This window comes from Boleophthalmus pectinirostris, unplaced genomic scaffold (assembly GCF_026225935.1).
Source record: "Boleophthalmus pectinirostris isolate CB_2022bp ecotype Guang Dong unplaced genomic scaffold, ASM2622593v1 HiC_scaffold_10, whole genome shotgun sequence".
Taxonomy (NCBI): Eukaryota; Metazoa; Chordata; class Actinopteri; order Gobiiformes; family Gobiidae; genus Boleophthalmus; species Boleophthalmus pectinirostris.
The window spans coordinates 2575269-2589144 of NW_026570971.1; the positions used below are offsets into that span (position 1 = coordinate 2575269).

General features: G+C 40.3%; 1 protein-coding gene across 1 annotated transcript in view; it reads right to left on the reverse strand.

Annotated features, from left to right (window-relative positions):
- The window catches only part of e2f2 (E2F transcription factor 2), a 66467-nt gene that overhangs the window by 8597 nt on the left and 43994 nt on the right, over window positions 1–13876 (reverse strand). The gene's annotated exons all lie outside the window — the stretch shown is intronic.

The following is a 13876-nucleotide window of genomic DNA, read 5'->3' on the forward strand; positions in this document are numbered from 1 at the left end:
GTGATGCTGACACTGTCCCTTTGTTTCTGTGGACCAAACACTATGACTTCAGTCTTGTCAGAGTTTAGCTGGAGAAAGTTGTTTTGCATCCACACACTGATCTGTTGGATGAAGTGACCAAGTGACTCCACTGGTCCATAGTCTCCTGCTGCCAGAGAGACGTAGATCTGAGTGTCGTCTGCATAATTGTGGTAGGACACGTTATTGCTGCTTATTAACTGGCCTAATGGCAGCATGTAGAGATTGAACAACAGGGGGCCCAGGATTGACCCCTGAGGCACCCCACAGGTCAGGGCCATGTCATCTGAGACACAGTTTCAAAGTAGTTGTAGTAGTACACAGTAGTCAGTTACACAGTAGTGTTCAGTAGTACACACAGTAGTAGTAGTGTTCAGTAGTACACAGTAGTGTTCAGTAGTACAGTACAGTAGTACACAGTAGTGTTCAGTAGTACACAGTAGTGTTCAGTAGTACACAGTAGTGTTCAGTAGTACACAGTAGTACACAGTAGTGTTCAGTAGTACACAGTAGTCAGTAGTCAGTAGTGTTCAGTAGTACACAGTAGTGTTCAGTAGTAGTGTTCAGTAGTACACAGTAGTGTTCAGTAGTACACAGTAGTGTTCAGTAGTACACAGTAGTACACAGTAGTACTCAGTAGTGATTGCAGCTGTGACTGCAGCAGTAGTTTGCTAAATAAACAAATGCATTGTGACTCTTATTATTCATACACAGACGTCTGTGCTTGTTCACACTAAACAGACCGGTTTGTGCAGAGCCACACTCAGACACACACACACACACACACACACACACATACACACACTGCACACACACACACACAGAGAGCACACACTGAGCCACACACACACACAGAGAGCCACACACACACACACACACACAGAGCACACACACACACACACACACACACACACACAGAGCCACACACACAGAGCACACACACACACACACACACACAGAGCACACACACACACACACACACAGAGACACACACACACACACACACACACACACACAGAGCACACACACACACACACACACACACACACACACAGCACACACACACACACACACACACACACACACACACACACACACACACAGAGCCCCACACACACACAGACACACACACACACACACACACACACACACAGCACACACACACACACACACACACACACACACACACACACACACACTCTGCTCGGAGCCACACTGGTCCGAGAGCCACACCGCGCTCAGAGGCGCAGCGAGGGGCTGAAACAGGAGAGGGTGACGACGTCGGGACAATGGACTCACATCACCCACGTTTAAGGGTCAAACTGAAAATTCCCGAGCACAGAGTCCTGAGACCAACGTGTGAGTTTTAAATGTGTTTAGAATCAGTTTGTAAAGTGAAGGAAGCACCAAACGAGTGAGTCAGATCAGCTCTCCCTGTGTTTATGCTCTGACGTGGAGAAGGTGCATTCTTAAACCTGTTATCATCCGCAAAATAAAAGATTCGGATGTTGATGTCGTCTTGTGTTTGTTCTACTTTATCAGTCGGTCGAGCTTTGGTTCTCTGATCCGAAGGTTGACAGTTTGAATCCCGCTCTCGACGTGAACATGATTGATTGAGCGATCAGATCCACTGAAGTAATTATAGTTTTATCTCTAAATCCAAGTAACTCCCAGACTGTGCAGGCAAAGAGATACACACATGTCAGGTTCTTCTGCTTTTCCCACAGTGACAAAACTTTTAACGCTCCAACTTTACACCACAGACAATGAGGGGCCCGTTTAAAGCAGGTCAGGGGCCCCCCGCTGTGTCCTCGTGCCCTCGATTCTTCCTCTGAAGACTGAACACTGCCCCCGGTGGCGCTCAGAGGTTCTGCCGCTTCTGCCGCGTCTGGAGATTGTTTTACTGACTCCAGGGTGAAAAACGAGACCTGTTTTTCCCTCGTGTGTCTCAGAAACATTTGTCTGGGCTCTGAGAGTTTTGGAAAGTGTTTATAAACTCATCGTGGTGAATAATTAAGACGCTCAGAATACAAAAAGTAAATGGTGAATAAGTTTGGTCCACTGCAAACTGTTTCAAATGAACTAGTTCTATTTGTTTTTCTTTTTAAGATGGTGCAATTTGGATGTATAATTATAATAAAAATTATAAAAATTATAATAAAAATAATAAAAAAATAATAAAAATAAAAATAATAAAAAATAAAAAAAATAATAAAATAATAATAAAAATAAATAATAAAATAATACAAAATAATAATAAATAATAAAATAATACAAATAAAATACTACTACTATCTTTATTTATCAAACACTTTTAAAAACAAGGTTTACAAAGTGCTGTACAAGCAACAAAGAACAATACAAAAAGCATAAAAATAGCAAACAGAAAGCACAAAAACAGACAATGATGGAAACAATCCAAGAAATCCAATAAACAATAAAGAAATTAGGACTAAAATCAAGTTCAAAACCAGTCACACGACGCCAACCGATCAAAATGAGTCTTAAGAAGTGATTTAAAAGTTGGTAAAGTTGATGGTGCGAGTCTTTTCTCCTCAGGCAGGTCGTTCCAAATCCCGGACTGAAAAGACTCCCAACACTTTCGTCCGGAGTCTGGACTTTGGAACAGACACAGGGACTTGAGGATCTGCAGCTGCCGGAGGCTCGGACGGGTTAAAAGTTCTGAAGTGTAACTTGGCGCGAGACGTAAACGAGCTTGTAAAAGATTTTCCATTTCATTTACGGACTAACTGAATAATGGCGACTTTTTGTTTTGTACGGTTTACATCAAACTTCGGTCAAATATTTATTTTGTTTTCTCCAATAAAAACTTTCAGATATTTGACACTGACACAAACATCCAAATATCTGCAGAGGACGACCAACAGAAGCTGAAGCTGTTGTGCAGCATCGTGTTTGAATGATAAAATAAGTAGGTCAAACATAGAAAACATGCACATTCCACCAGCGCGAGGGACAAAGAGGAGGGCTAACCACTCTGCCACTGGAAAAAAAACTATAAAAAACATTTTCTCCATCAGGCACTAAACTCGCTGTGTTTTAAGAATCATTCAAACTTCACACACACAAACAAACATCTTTTACAGTAGGGGGATTCATCCGCTGGTTTCACTTTGTGGAAACTGTGTGACTTTGCAGCATTAGGATTCGTTCGCTTGACAGTAGGCGGGGACTTTTTTTATTTAACCAATCGCTGCTGTTTGGTCGTGATGTATGAAATGCTCCAAATCCCGCAGGAAGAAGAACAATAACGTCTTTCCCCGAGATAAAATTCAACAAACATTCTCTTTGTTCCGTCTTTTAATCCTCGATCTCGGGAATCGTCGCCAACACAGAATAATCCGTGTGTCATTCGTTCATTCGTTTTTCAATATAAAACCAAAAATAAGAAAACGAAAAAACAACAGTTTTCTTCATTATTTGTCTCCAAAACCAAAATGAAAAAACGGATAATGATTAGTTTTTTCAGTTTTCGATTTTGTGTTTAAATGAAGAATGGAAAAAACGGATAACAACCGTTTCCCGTTTACGTGACTTCAGTGACTGCGATGCTGAACTTTTGCACCGGGTACGAACTGAACCAGGTCCGAGACCAGACCGGGACTAGAGTGGAACTGAGACCGAGACCAGTGGTCCGAGCGGTTCTGTGTCATCGTCTGTGCGCTGGTTCCGTGTGGGGAAAGTGAGAATGTTCTGTGGACTACAGGTCCGGACGGGCTGCTCCAGTCCTCCACACTCAAGAACCACGGCTGGTTCCGAGGTGGAGCAAAACATCAAACTGACGCTTTCACACAACGAAAACGAACCAAACTAAGAGCTTTTGGTTCAAATGGACCAGGTCCGAGACCAGAGCGCTACTGAGACTGGGACCAGACCGGGACCAGAGCGGGCCTGAGACCGAGACAAGACCAGGACCAGACCGAGACAAGACCGGAACAAGACCGGGACAAGACCAGGACCAGACCGGGATCAGACCGGAGGCTCAGAGCCCACGGCAGGACCGGAGCTCGAAGCTGAGGCTCGGACCCCGCGGAGGCTCGGAGTCAAAGCTCGGAGTCCACCCTGGTCCCGCTCTGGTCCCGCTCTGGTCTCGGACCTGGATCCATCCTAGTTCAGTTCGTACCCGGTGCAAAAGTTCGGCATCGCAGTCACTGAAGTCACGTAAACGGGAAACGGTCGTTATCCGTTTTTTCCATTCTTCATTTAAACACAAAATTGAAAACTGAAAAAACTAATCATTATCCGTTTTTTCATTTTGGTTTTGGAGACAAATAATGAAGAAAACTGTTGTTTTTTCGTTTTCTTATTTTTGGTTTTATATTGAAAAAATGAATGAACGAATGACACACGGCTTCAGAATGTCTGTCTTCGTCTACATCTCGATGTTTTGTTTCCTGTTGTCGCGTCTGTCTGGGTTCCTTTTGTGGAACAGCACAAGTTTGACGTCATGACGTCACAGATGATTAGTTCGTGCATCATCTACAACTTCTGCGGAGCTTAGAAACCGTCTAGTGCAGGGGTGTCAAACTCATTTTGGTCCGGGGGCTGAATCCAACCTACTTTGATCCCAAAGGGGCCGGATCAGAAAACTCATGTCATATAAACCCCAAAAATAACAATAAGTTCAAATATTTGTGCAGAGAAACACAAATCTATTACAGAAATCTTTTTGAATTAATGAACTGTTTCTTTTACAAAATGTTATAATATTATGAACAACCTGAAACTTTAAGAAAAATGTAATTTCAACACAATGTTTGAACATGAACTTGTCTGTAAACAGGAATAAGTCAATTTTTGTTGTAAAATCCTGCACTCGGCTCCATTTTTCTCATGTTGGACATTTTTCTGATGAGGGTGTCACGGTCAACAGTCAAAACGATCGTCCTTTAAGAGCGTTTGGAAAGAGACAAGTCTTCATTTGTGCTGCTCTGGTGGGAGGGGCCACGTACAGAGACGCTGGAGACGCTGCTGTGATAAACACCACAGAAAATTAACAAGATTTTAATAGAAAATATAATTAAAATATTTTAGTAGAAAATCACCCAAGGGCCACATTAAAGGTCTTGGAGGGCCGGATCTGGCCCCCGGGCCTTATGTTTGACACCTGTGCTTTAGAGTCCGGATTTAAGTCCAAACCATGATGAGTTTCTAAACACTTTCCCAACCAAGAGAAAGAGAAACAGTTAAACAGTTAAACAGTTCTGGTGAGAGTTCGAGTTCGGGGAAGAGGTTTTTTGGGGTCTGGTTGAGATCGGCGCTCGCTCTCTCTCTTTCTCTCTCTCTCTGCTCTCTCTCTCTCTCTCTCTCTCTCTCTCTCTCTCTCGTTCTTCTCGAGTGACGCACGGGACGATCTCGTCTTCCGGGAACAGGTCGGGTTGTGGATGGCGGCGTCGCTCTTTCCCAGCAGACCCCCACCTTTTCTCTCTCTCCTCCTCCTCTCCCCTTCTCTTCAGCCTTTACCTCATTTTTCATCCTCCCTCCCTCCTTCCCTCTTCTCTCCCCTTTACTCTTATTTTCTTATTTTCATCCTTCATTTCTCTCTTTCTCTTCTCTCAAATCTTTTCCTCCTCTTTCGCTCTTCCTCAAGGCCTCTGCGTTTCACCTCCTTCCTCCTCTTCTCCCGTTTTCTCCTCATCCTGGGTCTCTCTTTCACTTCTTTCTCACCCTTTTCTCCTCTTTCCCTTCCTTTATCTCCTCTTTTTTTCATCCCTCTTCTCAAGATTCTCTCTTCTCTTTCCTCTTCTTCTCTTCCTTCTCCTTTTTTCACTCTTTCACATTTCCTCTCCTTTCTCAGACTTTTTATTCCTTTATCTCCTCTTTCCGTCCTTTTAAACTCGTCTCATTCTCTCTTTCCTCTCGCCTTCTTTTTCACCCCTTCCTCTCTTCTCTTGTTTTCTCCTCATCCTCGGTCTCTCTTTCTCTCCTCTCACGCTTTCCACTCGTCTTTCTCAACCTTCTCTCCTCTTTCCCTTCCTTTATCTCCTCTTTTTTCATCCCTCTTCTCGCTTTCTCTCTTCTTCCCTTCCTTTATCTTGTCGTTTATCCCTCTGTTCTTCTTCTCTCTCCTCTTTCACGTCTCCTTTTTTCACTCTTTCACCTTTCCTCTACTTCCTCAGACTTTTTATTCCTTTATCTCCTTTCTTTCTTCCCTCTGCTCGCTTTCTCTCTTCTCAACATTCTCTCTTCTCTTTCCCCTTCTTCCCTTCCTTTATCTTGTCGTTTATCCCTCTGTTCTTCTTCTCCTCGTCTCCTTTTTTCACTCTTTCACATTTCCTCTCCTTCCTCAGACTTTTTATTCCTTTATCTCCTCTTTCCGTCCTTTTAAACTCGTCTCATTCTCTCTTTCCTCTCGCCTTCTTTTTCACCCCTTCCTCTCTTCTCTTGTTTTCTCCTCATCCTCGGTCTCTCTTTCTCTCCTCTCACGCTTTCCACTCGTCTTTCTCAACCTTCTCTCCTCTTTCCCTTCCTTTATCTCCTCTTTTTTCATCCCTCTTCTCGCTTTCTCTCTTCTCTTTCCTCTTCTTCTCTTCCTTTATCTTGTCATTTATCCCTCTGTTCTTCTTCTCCTCGTCTCCTTTTTTCACTCTTTCACATTTCCTCTCCTTCCCCAGACTTTTTTTTATTCCTTTATCTCCTCTTTCCGTCCTTTTAAACCCGTCTCATTCTCCACTCATCTTTCTCAACCTTCTCTCCTTTCTTTCATCCCTCTTCTCGCTTTCTCTCTTCTCAACATTCTCTCTTCTCTTTCCTCTTCTTCTCTTCCTTTATCTTGTCATTTATCCCTCTGTTCTTCTTCTCTTTCACCCTCCTCGTCTCCTTTTTTCACTTTTTCACATTTCCTCTCCTTCCTCAGACTTTTTATTCCTTTATCTCCTCTTTCCGTCCTTTTAAACTCGTCTCATTCTCTCTTTCCTCTCGCCTTCTTTTTCACCCCCTTCCTCTCTTCTCCCTTACAGTTTGTCTTTCTCACCCCTCTCCTCCTCTCATCCTTTATCTCCTCTTTCATCCCTCTGTTTGCTTTACCTCTTCTCAATATTTTCTTTCCTCTTTCACCCTCCTCGTCTCCACCTTTTCGCTCTCTTACTCTCCTCTCCTTTCCTCTCCTCCCTTCCTTCCTTCCTTGCTCTTTCACCTCGCTTTTTTCTTTCATCCTTTCTGTCCTCTGTCATTCTTCTTCCTCCACTCCTCCTCCAGCTCCTGTCTCTCTCCGTTGATCCCTCCTTCCGCTCGTCTCTCCTCGCTCCTTTTGTTGACTCAGCTTTACTTCTGCTGAGATCAGGTGACCCCCCCCCCCCCCACTCCCTCGTTCATTGTTCTGCTCCATTTGCATGACGGACGCCCAACAAAACTATTCCAGAGCATTTCATTATTTATTTATTTTTTTATGTTAGTTTAGTTTACTTTTTTATTTTATTTCAATTTATTTTTATTTTTATTTATTTTACTTTATTTTAATTTAGATAGTTCATTTTATTTTATTTATTTATTTAATTTTCATGTTAGTTTTATAAAATTTTTATTTTTATTTTAATTTATTTTATTTTTTATTTATTTTACTTTATTTAAATTTTATTTACTTTTAATTTAGATAGTTCATTTTATTTTATTTTAATTTGATTTATTTATTTTCATTTGAGTCTTATTTTATTTATTTATTTTTGTTTGGTTTAGTTTATTTTTTATTTTGTTATTTATTTTAAGTTAGTTTAGTTTAGTTTTTATTTTCATTTATCATTTTATTTTAATTTAGTTTAGTTTATTTTACTTTTATTTTATTTAGTTTTATTTTATTTTAGTTAAATTAAATTAAATTTAACTTTATTTTAATTAAATTTTATTTAAATTTAGATAGTTCATTTAATTTAATTTAATTTTAATTAAAATTTTTATTTTATTTTATTTTATTTTTTTTTAGTTTAGTGTAGTTTTATTTTATTTTTATTTTCATTTCATTTCATTTTTATTTAATTTTTTGTTTGGTTTAGTTTTTTATTTTGTCATTTTATTTTATTTTAGTTTGATTGTATTTTCTTTTCATTTTACCAGGAATTAAATCCCTAATATAGGAGCCACATCCTCAGGTGGGAACAGTTAGAAAATAACAAACTATTTTATTTTAATTTGATTGTTTTTCATTCTACACGGACCACGATTGAAAAAAGTAAACGCACTGGATGTAAAATGAAGAAACGACAAACTCCATGGCGATTATGGCTTCAGAATTTATTCCAAACATCATTTCAAAACAGGCCACACAAATATCACCACAACGTTAAGTGCTGCATGTCAATCAAAACCAAACGCCGTCGGTCCGAGGCGCACGTCAACTCAAAACATTCAAAACGTGTATAAATACAAATCACGAGTTATGCACAAAAAAAAAAAAAAAAAAAAAAGTCTCAGTGTAAAATCATCACTACAAAAAATCTGAACTATCGACACCCGTAAAACACGCACACGCTTCAAGTTTACAGGACAGGTCACTTAGCTTATCTCCGCCGACACGAGCAAAGACGAAAACAAACGAGCCGGAGTTTGAGTCGGTTCGGTTCTGTTGACGCGGTTTGAACGAAAATTACGACGGAGTATAAGGGTCAGATAAAAAAATAAAAGATGCCGGCGCTACGAGAATAAAGTCGTAACATTTCGACATTAAAGTCATAATTTTACAGGAATAAAGTCGCAATTTTACGAGAATAAAATCGTAATTTTACAGGAATAAAGTCGCAATTTTATGAGAATAAAGTTGTAGTCAAAATAAATTCCTAATATTAGGAGAAAATCGGCTGCTCGGAAAGTCTGGATGAGTCTGAGGCTGGAGAATCTGGAGAATCTGGAGCATTTTGTAAAAGAGAAGAATCTGTGTGTCGTTCTGAACCAGGACTGAATCAGGACTAAACCAGGTCCAGAACCAAACCAGAACTAAGACCAGGATTGAGACCGGGACCAGACAAGGACTGAGGCCGGCGCCAGACCAGGACTGAAAATGGTTTAGTCCTGGTTTAGTCCTGGTTTAAGTCACAGAAATGGGAAATGCTGTTTCCGTGACTTTAAAATGGAATGCGGGACTATTGCGCCGCGTACGGACTGAACCAGGACTGAACCAGGACTGAACCAGGACTAAACCAGGACTAAACCAGAACTGAACCAGGACTGAACCAGGTCCGGAACCAAACCAGAACTAAGACCAGGATTGAGACCGGGACCAGACAAGGAGTGAGGCCAGCGTCAGACCGGGACTGAGACCGGGACTGAGACCGGGACCAGACAAGGACTGAGGCCGGCGCCAGACCAGGACCAGACCGGGACTGAGGCTGGGACTGAGACAGGGACCAGATCAGGACTGAAAATGGTTCAGTCCTGGTTTAAGTCACGGAAATGGGAAATGGCGTTTCCGTGACTTTAAAATGCGATGCGGGAATATCGCGCCGCATACGGACTGAACCAGGACTGAACCAGGACTGAACCAGGACTAAACCAGGACTGAACCAGGACTGAACCAGGACTGAACCAGCACTGAACCAGGACTAAACTGTTTTCAGTCCCGGTCTGGTCCCTGGTGTAACGGTCTGGTCCTGGTCTAGTCCCGGCCTCAGTCCTGGTCGTCTCAATCCTGGTCTCAGTTCTGGTCTGATCCCGGTCTCAGTCTTGGTCCCAGACTACATCCTGGTCTTAGTCCCGGACCTGGTTTAGTCCTGGTTCAGTCCGGAGGCGCAAATGAAGAAAATTGTTGTTTTTTCATTTTCTTATTTTTGGTTTTATATTGAAAAACGAATGAACGAACGACACACGGATTAAACTTCTTCTGCCGCATTTTTCACTTTGACTTTGAGTTTATAATTTTTCCATAATATTACGACTTTATTCTCATAATATTACAACTTTATTTTGACTTTGACTTTATTCTTGTAAAATTGCGACTTTATTTCTGTAAAATTATTGACTTTATTCTCGTCGCGCCAGCATCATTTTTGTTTATCTGACCCTTGTACTCCGTCGTAGAAAATGATCCTGGGAGTTGAGGAAGAGCGAAACTCGAATAGAAAATCACGCGAAAAACGAAAGCAACAAAACATGGAACAGAGGATCTGGAGACGTAAACAGAATAATAATAAAGAGTTACTCAAACATCTGAAACAAAACACAAGTCCAGGTTTGTTTTCGACGAGGGAACGACATTAAAACCCGTCTAAAAACTCAGAAGAATCGGTTTTGCGCGATTTAAAACCTTTAAGACTTTCTGCTCATTGTTGGAAATACAAAATCAGTTCCATGTTCGACAAAAAAATATAAAACACGATTGTAGAGAGACAAAGACAGAAGCTGCCGGTGAGTCACAGGGACCAGGCTCAGAGGTCAGACTGAGGTTTCAGGACCCGGGGAAGTGTGGTCCAGTCACATTTTTGGACATTATTCCGTAAAAAATGTGTAGAAAGCTTCAAATCGAAACAGTTAGCACCAAAAGAGAATGTGTTTCCCTTAGTTCATTTGAAAAAACTGAGATAAGTTATTAAAAAACATTAGAAGTTTGTAATGTGTGCGTCTGTAGCAGTTGATTCAAAAACCAAAGTCTATTCGATGGCAACGCTGGACAGAAGCATCAAAAATCTCGGAGTTCCGGTCTTTGCGCAATTCATACTGGGAAGGATTTTCCGAAAAAAGTGAGAATCAAATCAAACCTCCATGTTTGTTTTCCCAGTGGGACGTGTCTATTGTCAAAGTCGATCTTTTCGAGTCTTTTGAACCATTTCACTTTTGTTTCTGGTTCTGATATTGTCGTATTTTAGTTTTGGGATTCGGACGTCGTTAATTGTTGTGGTTGTTGATGTTCTAACAGCGGAAAACGACTCGAGAAATTTGTTTGTGAACTTCATAAACGCAAAAGTGAATCAGATGTGTGTGACTCAAACCTCCGTTCAAACTGTTTCTCTTCCCAACGGAATTGAAAAATAGTGAAAGGTGAAGGTGATGGGCAGGATTGATCCACAGGAAGAACCAAAAAGGAAACATTTGTCTGCAGAGAACATTTTGTATGTGGAGAACCATCAAAGCAAAAACCCGTTTGTTAATCGAGAGGAGCAGAAGACAAACTCGTAACTAAATTTGTAACCGAGGTTGAGTGAGGGATCCAGATTTTGCTTTAGTGTTTTTAGTGTTTTACAGTTTTAAAATAGTAAAAATCAGGTACGTTTGTCTAAGAATCATCCCAAATTTGCAGAGAACATTTTGTATGTGGAGCGACGACAGAACAAAATCCCGATCCGTCGCTCAACTTTGTTTACGAATTTAAAAAGTCAACGCCAAAGTGAAAGACTCCAACTGTTCACCAAGAAACACCTTCCACTGCAAAGACCAAGACGTGATGTTTCTGTAAAACCACAAGAACAAGAAAGTGCAGCTCAGTCTGTTTGTCTTCTGCTCCTCTACATTAACAAACCGGATTTTGTTTTGTTGTCGCTCCACATACAAAATGTTCTCTGTAAACTCAGGATGATTTAGTCAGACAAATGTTTCCTTTTTGGTTCTTCCTGTGGATCAATCCTGCCCATCACCTTCACCTTTCACTATTTTTCAATTCCGTTGGGAAGAGAAACAGTTTGAACGGAGGTTTGAGTCACACACATCTGATTCACTTTTGCGTTTATGAAGTTCGCAAACAAATTTCTCGAGTCGTTTTAAGCTGTTAGAACAAACAACAACCACAACAATTAACGACGTCCGAATCCCAAAACTAAAATACGACAATATCAGAACCAGAAACAAAAGTGAAATGGTTCAAAAGACTTGAAAAGATCGACTTTGACAATAGACGCATCCGGAAAAATCCTTCGCAGTATGAATTTGCGCGATGACCGAAGTCCGAGATTCTTGACGCGTGTTTTATTCTAACTCTCCTTGATCAAATTCAGTCAAGTTTGATTCACAGAAAAATAGTAAAAACTGTAGAAAACGTCACTTGTTTCTTCGATTTCAAAAGTTTTCTGAAAACATCTGTAACTGAAAAACTGCACTTAGATAAATAAACTTAATGCCGTATTGTGGACAGTGTCGGGGAGTAACAGATTACATGTACCAGAGTAATCAGAGTACAAATGATGAGTAACTGTATTCGGTTACAGTTACTGTTTCAGTGAGTGGGAATTGGATTACAGTTACTTTGTTGGAAGTAAATGGATTAAACAGAGGGATTTTCCTGTTTTCACATTTTGGGCTAAATCCCTTTTTTTTTTTTTTTTTTCTTGAGTAATTCCACTCATTGCTGGAAAATAAACCAGGACTAAAACCAGGTCTAAACTAGATCTAAACTAGATTGAAACCAGGTCTAAACCAGGACTTAACCAGGACTAAACCAGGACTAAAACCAGGTCTAAACTAGATCTAAACCAGGTCTAAAACCAGGACTAAACCACTAAACCAGGACTAAACTAGATCTAAACTAGATTGAAACCAGGTCTAAACCAGGACTTAACCAGGACTAAAACCGGGTCTAAAGTAGGTCTAAACTAGATCTAAACCAGGTCTAAAACCAGGACTAAACCAGGTCTAAAACCAGGTCTAAACTGGATCTAAACCAGGTCTAAAACCAGGACTAAACCAGGACTAAACCAGGACTAAACCAGGACTAAAACAGGTCTAAACCAGGTCTAAACTAGATCTAAACCAGGACTAAAACCAGGACTAAACCAGGACTAAACCAGGACTAAACCAGGTCTAAACCAGGTCTAAACCAGGTCTAAAACAGGATTTAACAGGACTAAATCCTGCTGTGTGGACGTGTTTCTTCTTCTTCTATCAATAATATTTTTAATTTGGTTCAGTAAATCTGGACTTTTTATTTTCTTTTATCAAACAAAACTTCTTATGTGAAGATTTCCTCGTCTTTGTTTCTCTACAGCAAATCAAGTAATCCAAAGTAATCAGATTACATTACTCACTTTAAGTAATTTAATGGATTCTGTTACAAACTACATTTTGGTGTGTGTAATCTGTAATCTGTAGGGGATTACATTTTAAAAGTCACCTTCCCGACACTGGTTTTGGAGCACTCACTCATTGATTCAGAATAAGAAAAGTTCCGTAGTGCAGCTTTAAGTCGCTCCTTTTCGGTCTGTGCGCGATCACGAGGCGTCCGCTCAAAAACGGATTATTTTTCTCCTCAAAAACACGTCACAGTTCGGTTCAATCGACGATGAAGAAGAAAAACCCTGAGCCCGTTAAAGCTGAATTATACACGACCGCCCCCTGCTGGCTCAAAGAAGAACTGCTCGTATTAAAACTCCTGCTGAAAATCCTCGCAGTTTATATAAAAGAATAATAATTTAACAGTCTGAGCAAATCTAAACACAAATCCCAATTCTACAACGATCTTCAAATCTATGTACAAATATTCACAGGAGAAACAAACATGGCTTTAGTGTGTGAAGGCAACTGAGCTTCTCTTTACAAAATAATCTGTAAAATAGTTTATCGGCCCTCGTCCAAACTCCGATATGGAAGGTGTTTAGATTTTCAACTTTGTACATTTAAGTACAAAAATAATTAAAGAGGAAAATACTCGCTCTTGTACAACAATCTACTGAAGAACGGCTCCTGAAGGAAACGTCATTAATTAACCCGCGTGTCGTTTGTTTTTCAATATAAAACCAAAAATAAGAAAATGAATAAACAACTGATTTCTTTGTTATTTGTGTCCAAAAACAAAATTAAAAAAAAAAAACAGATCATGATGAGTTTTTTTCAGTTTTTGGTTTTGTGTTTAAATGAAGAATGGAGAAAAAACGGTGACGTGGCGTTTGTTTACGTGACTCTCCTGACTGTGATGTTGGACTGAACC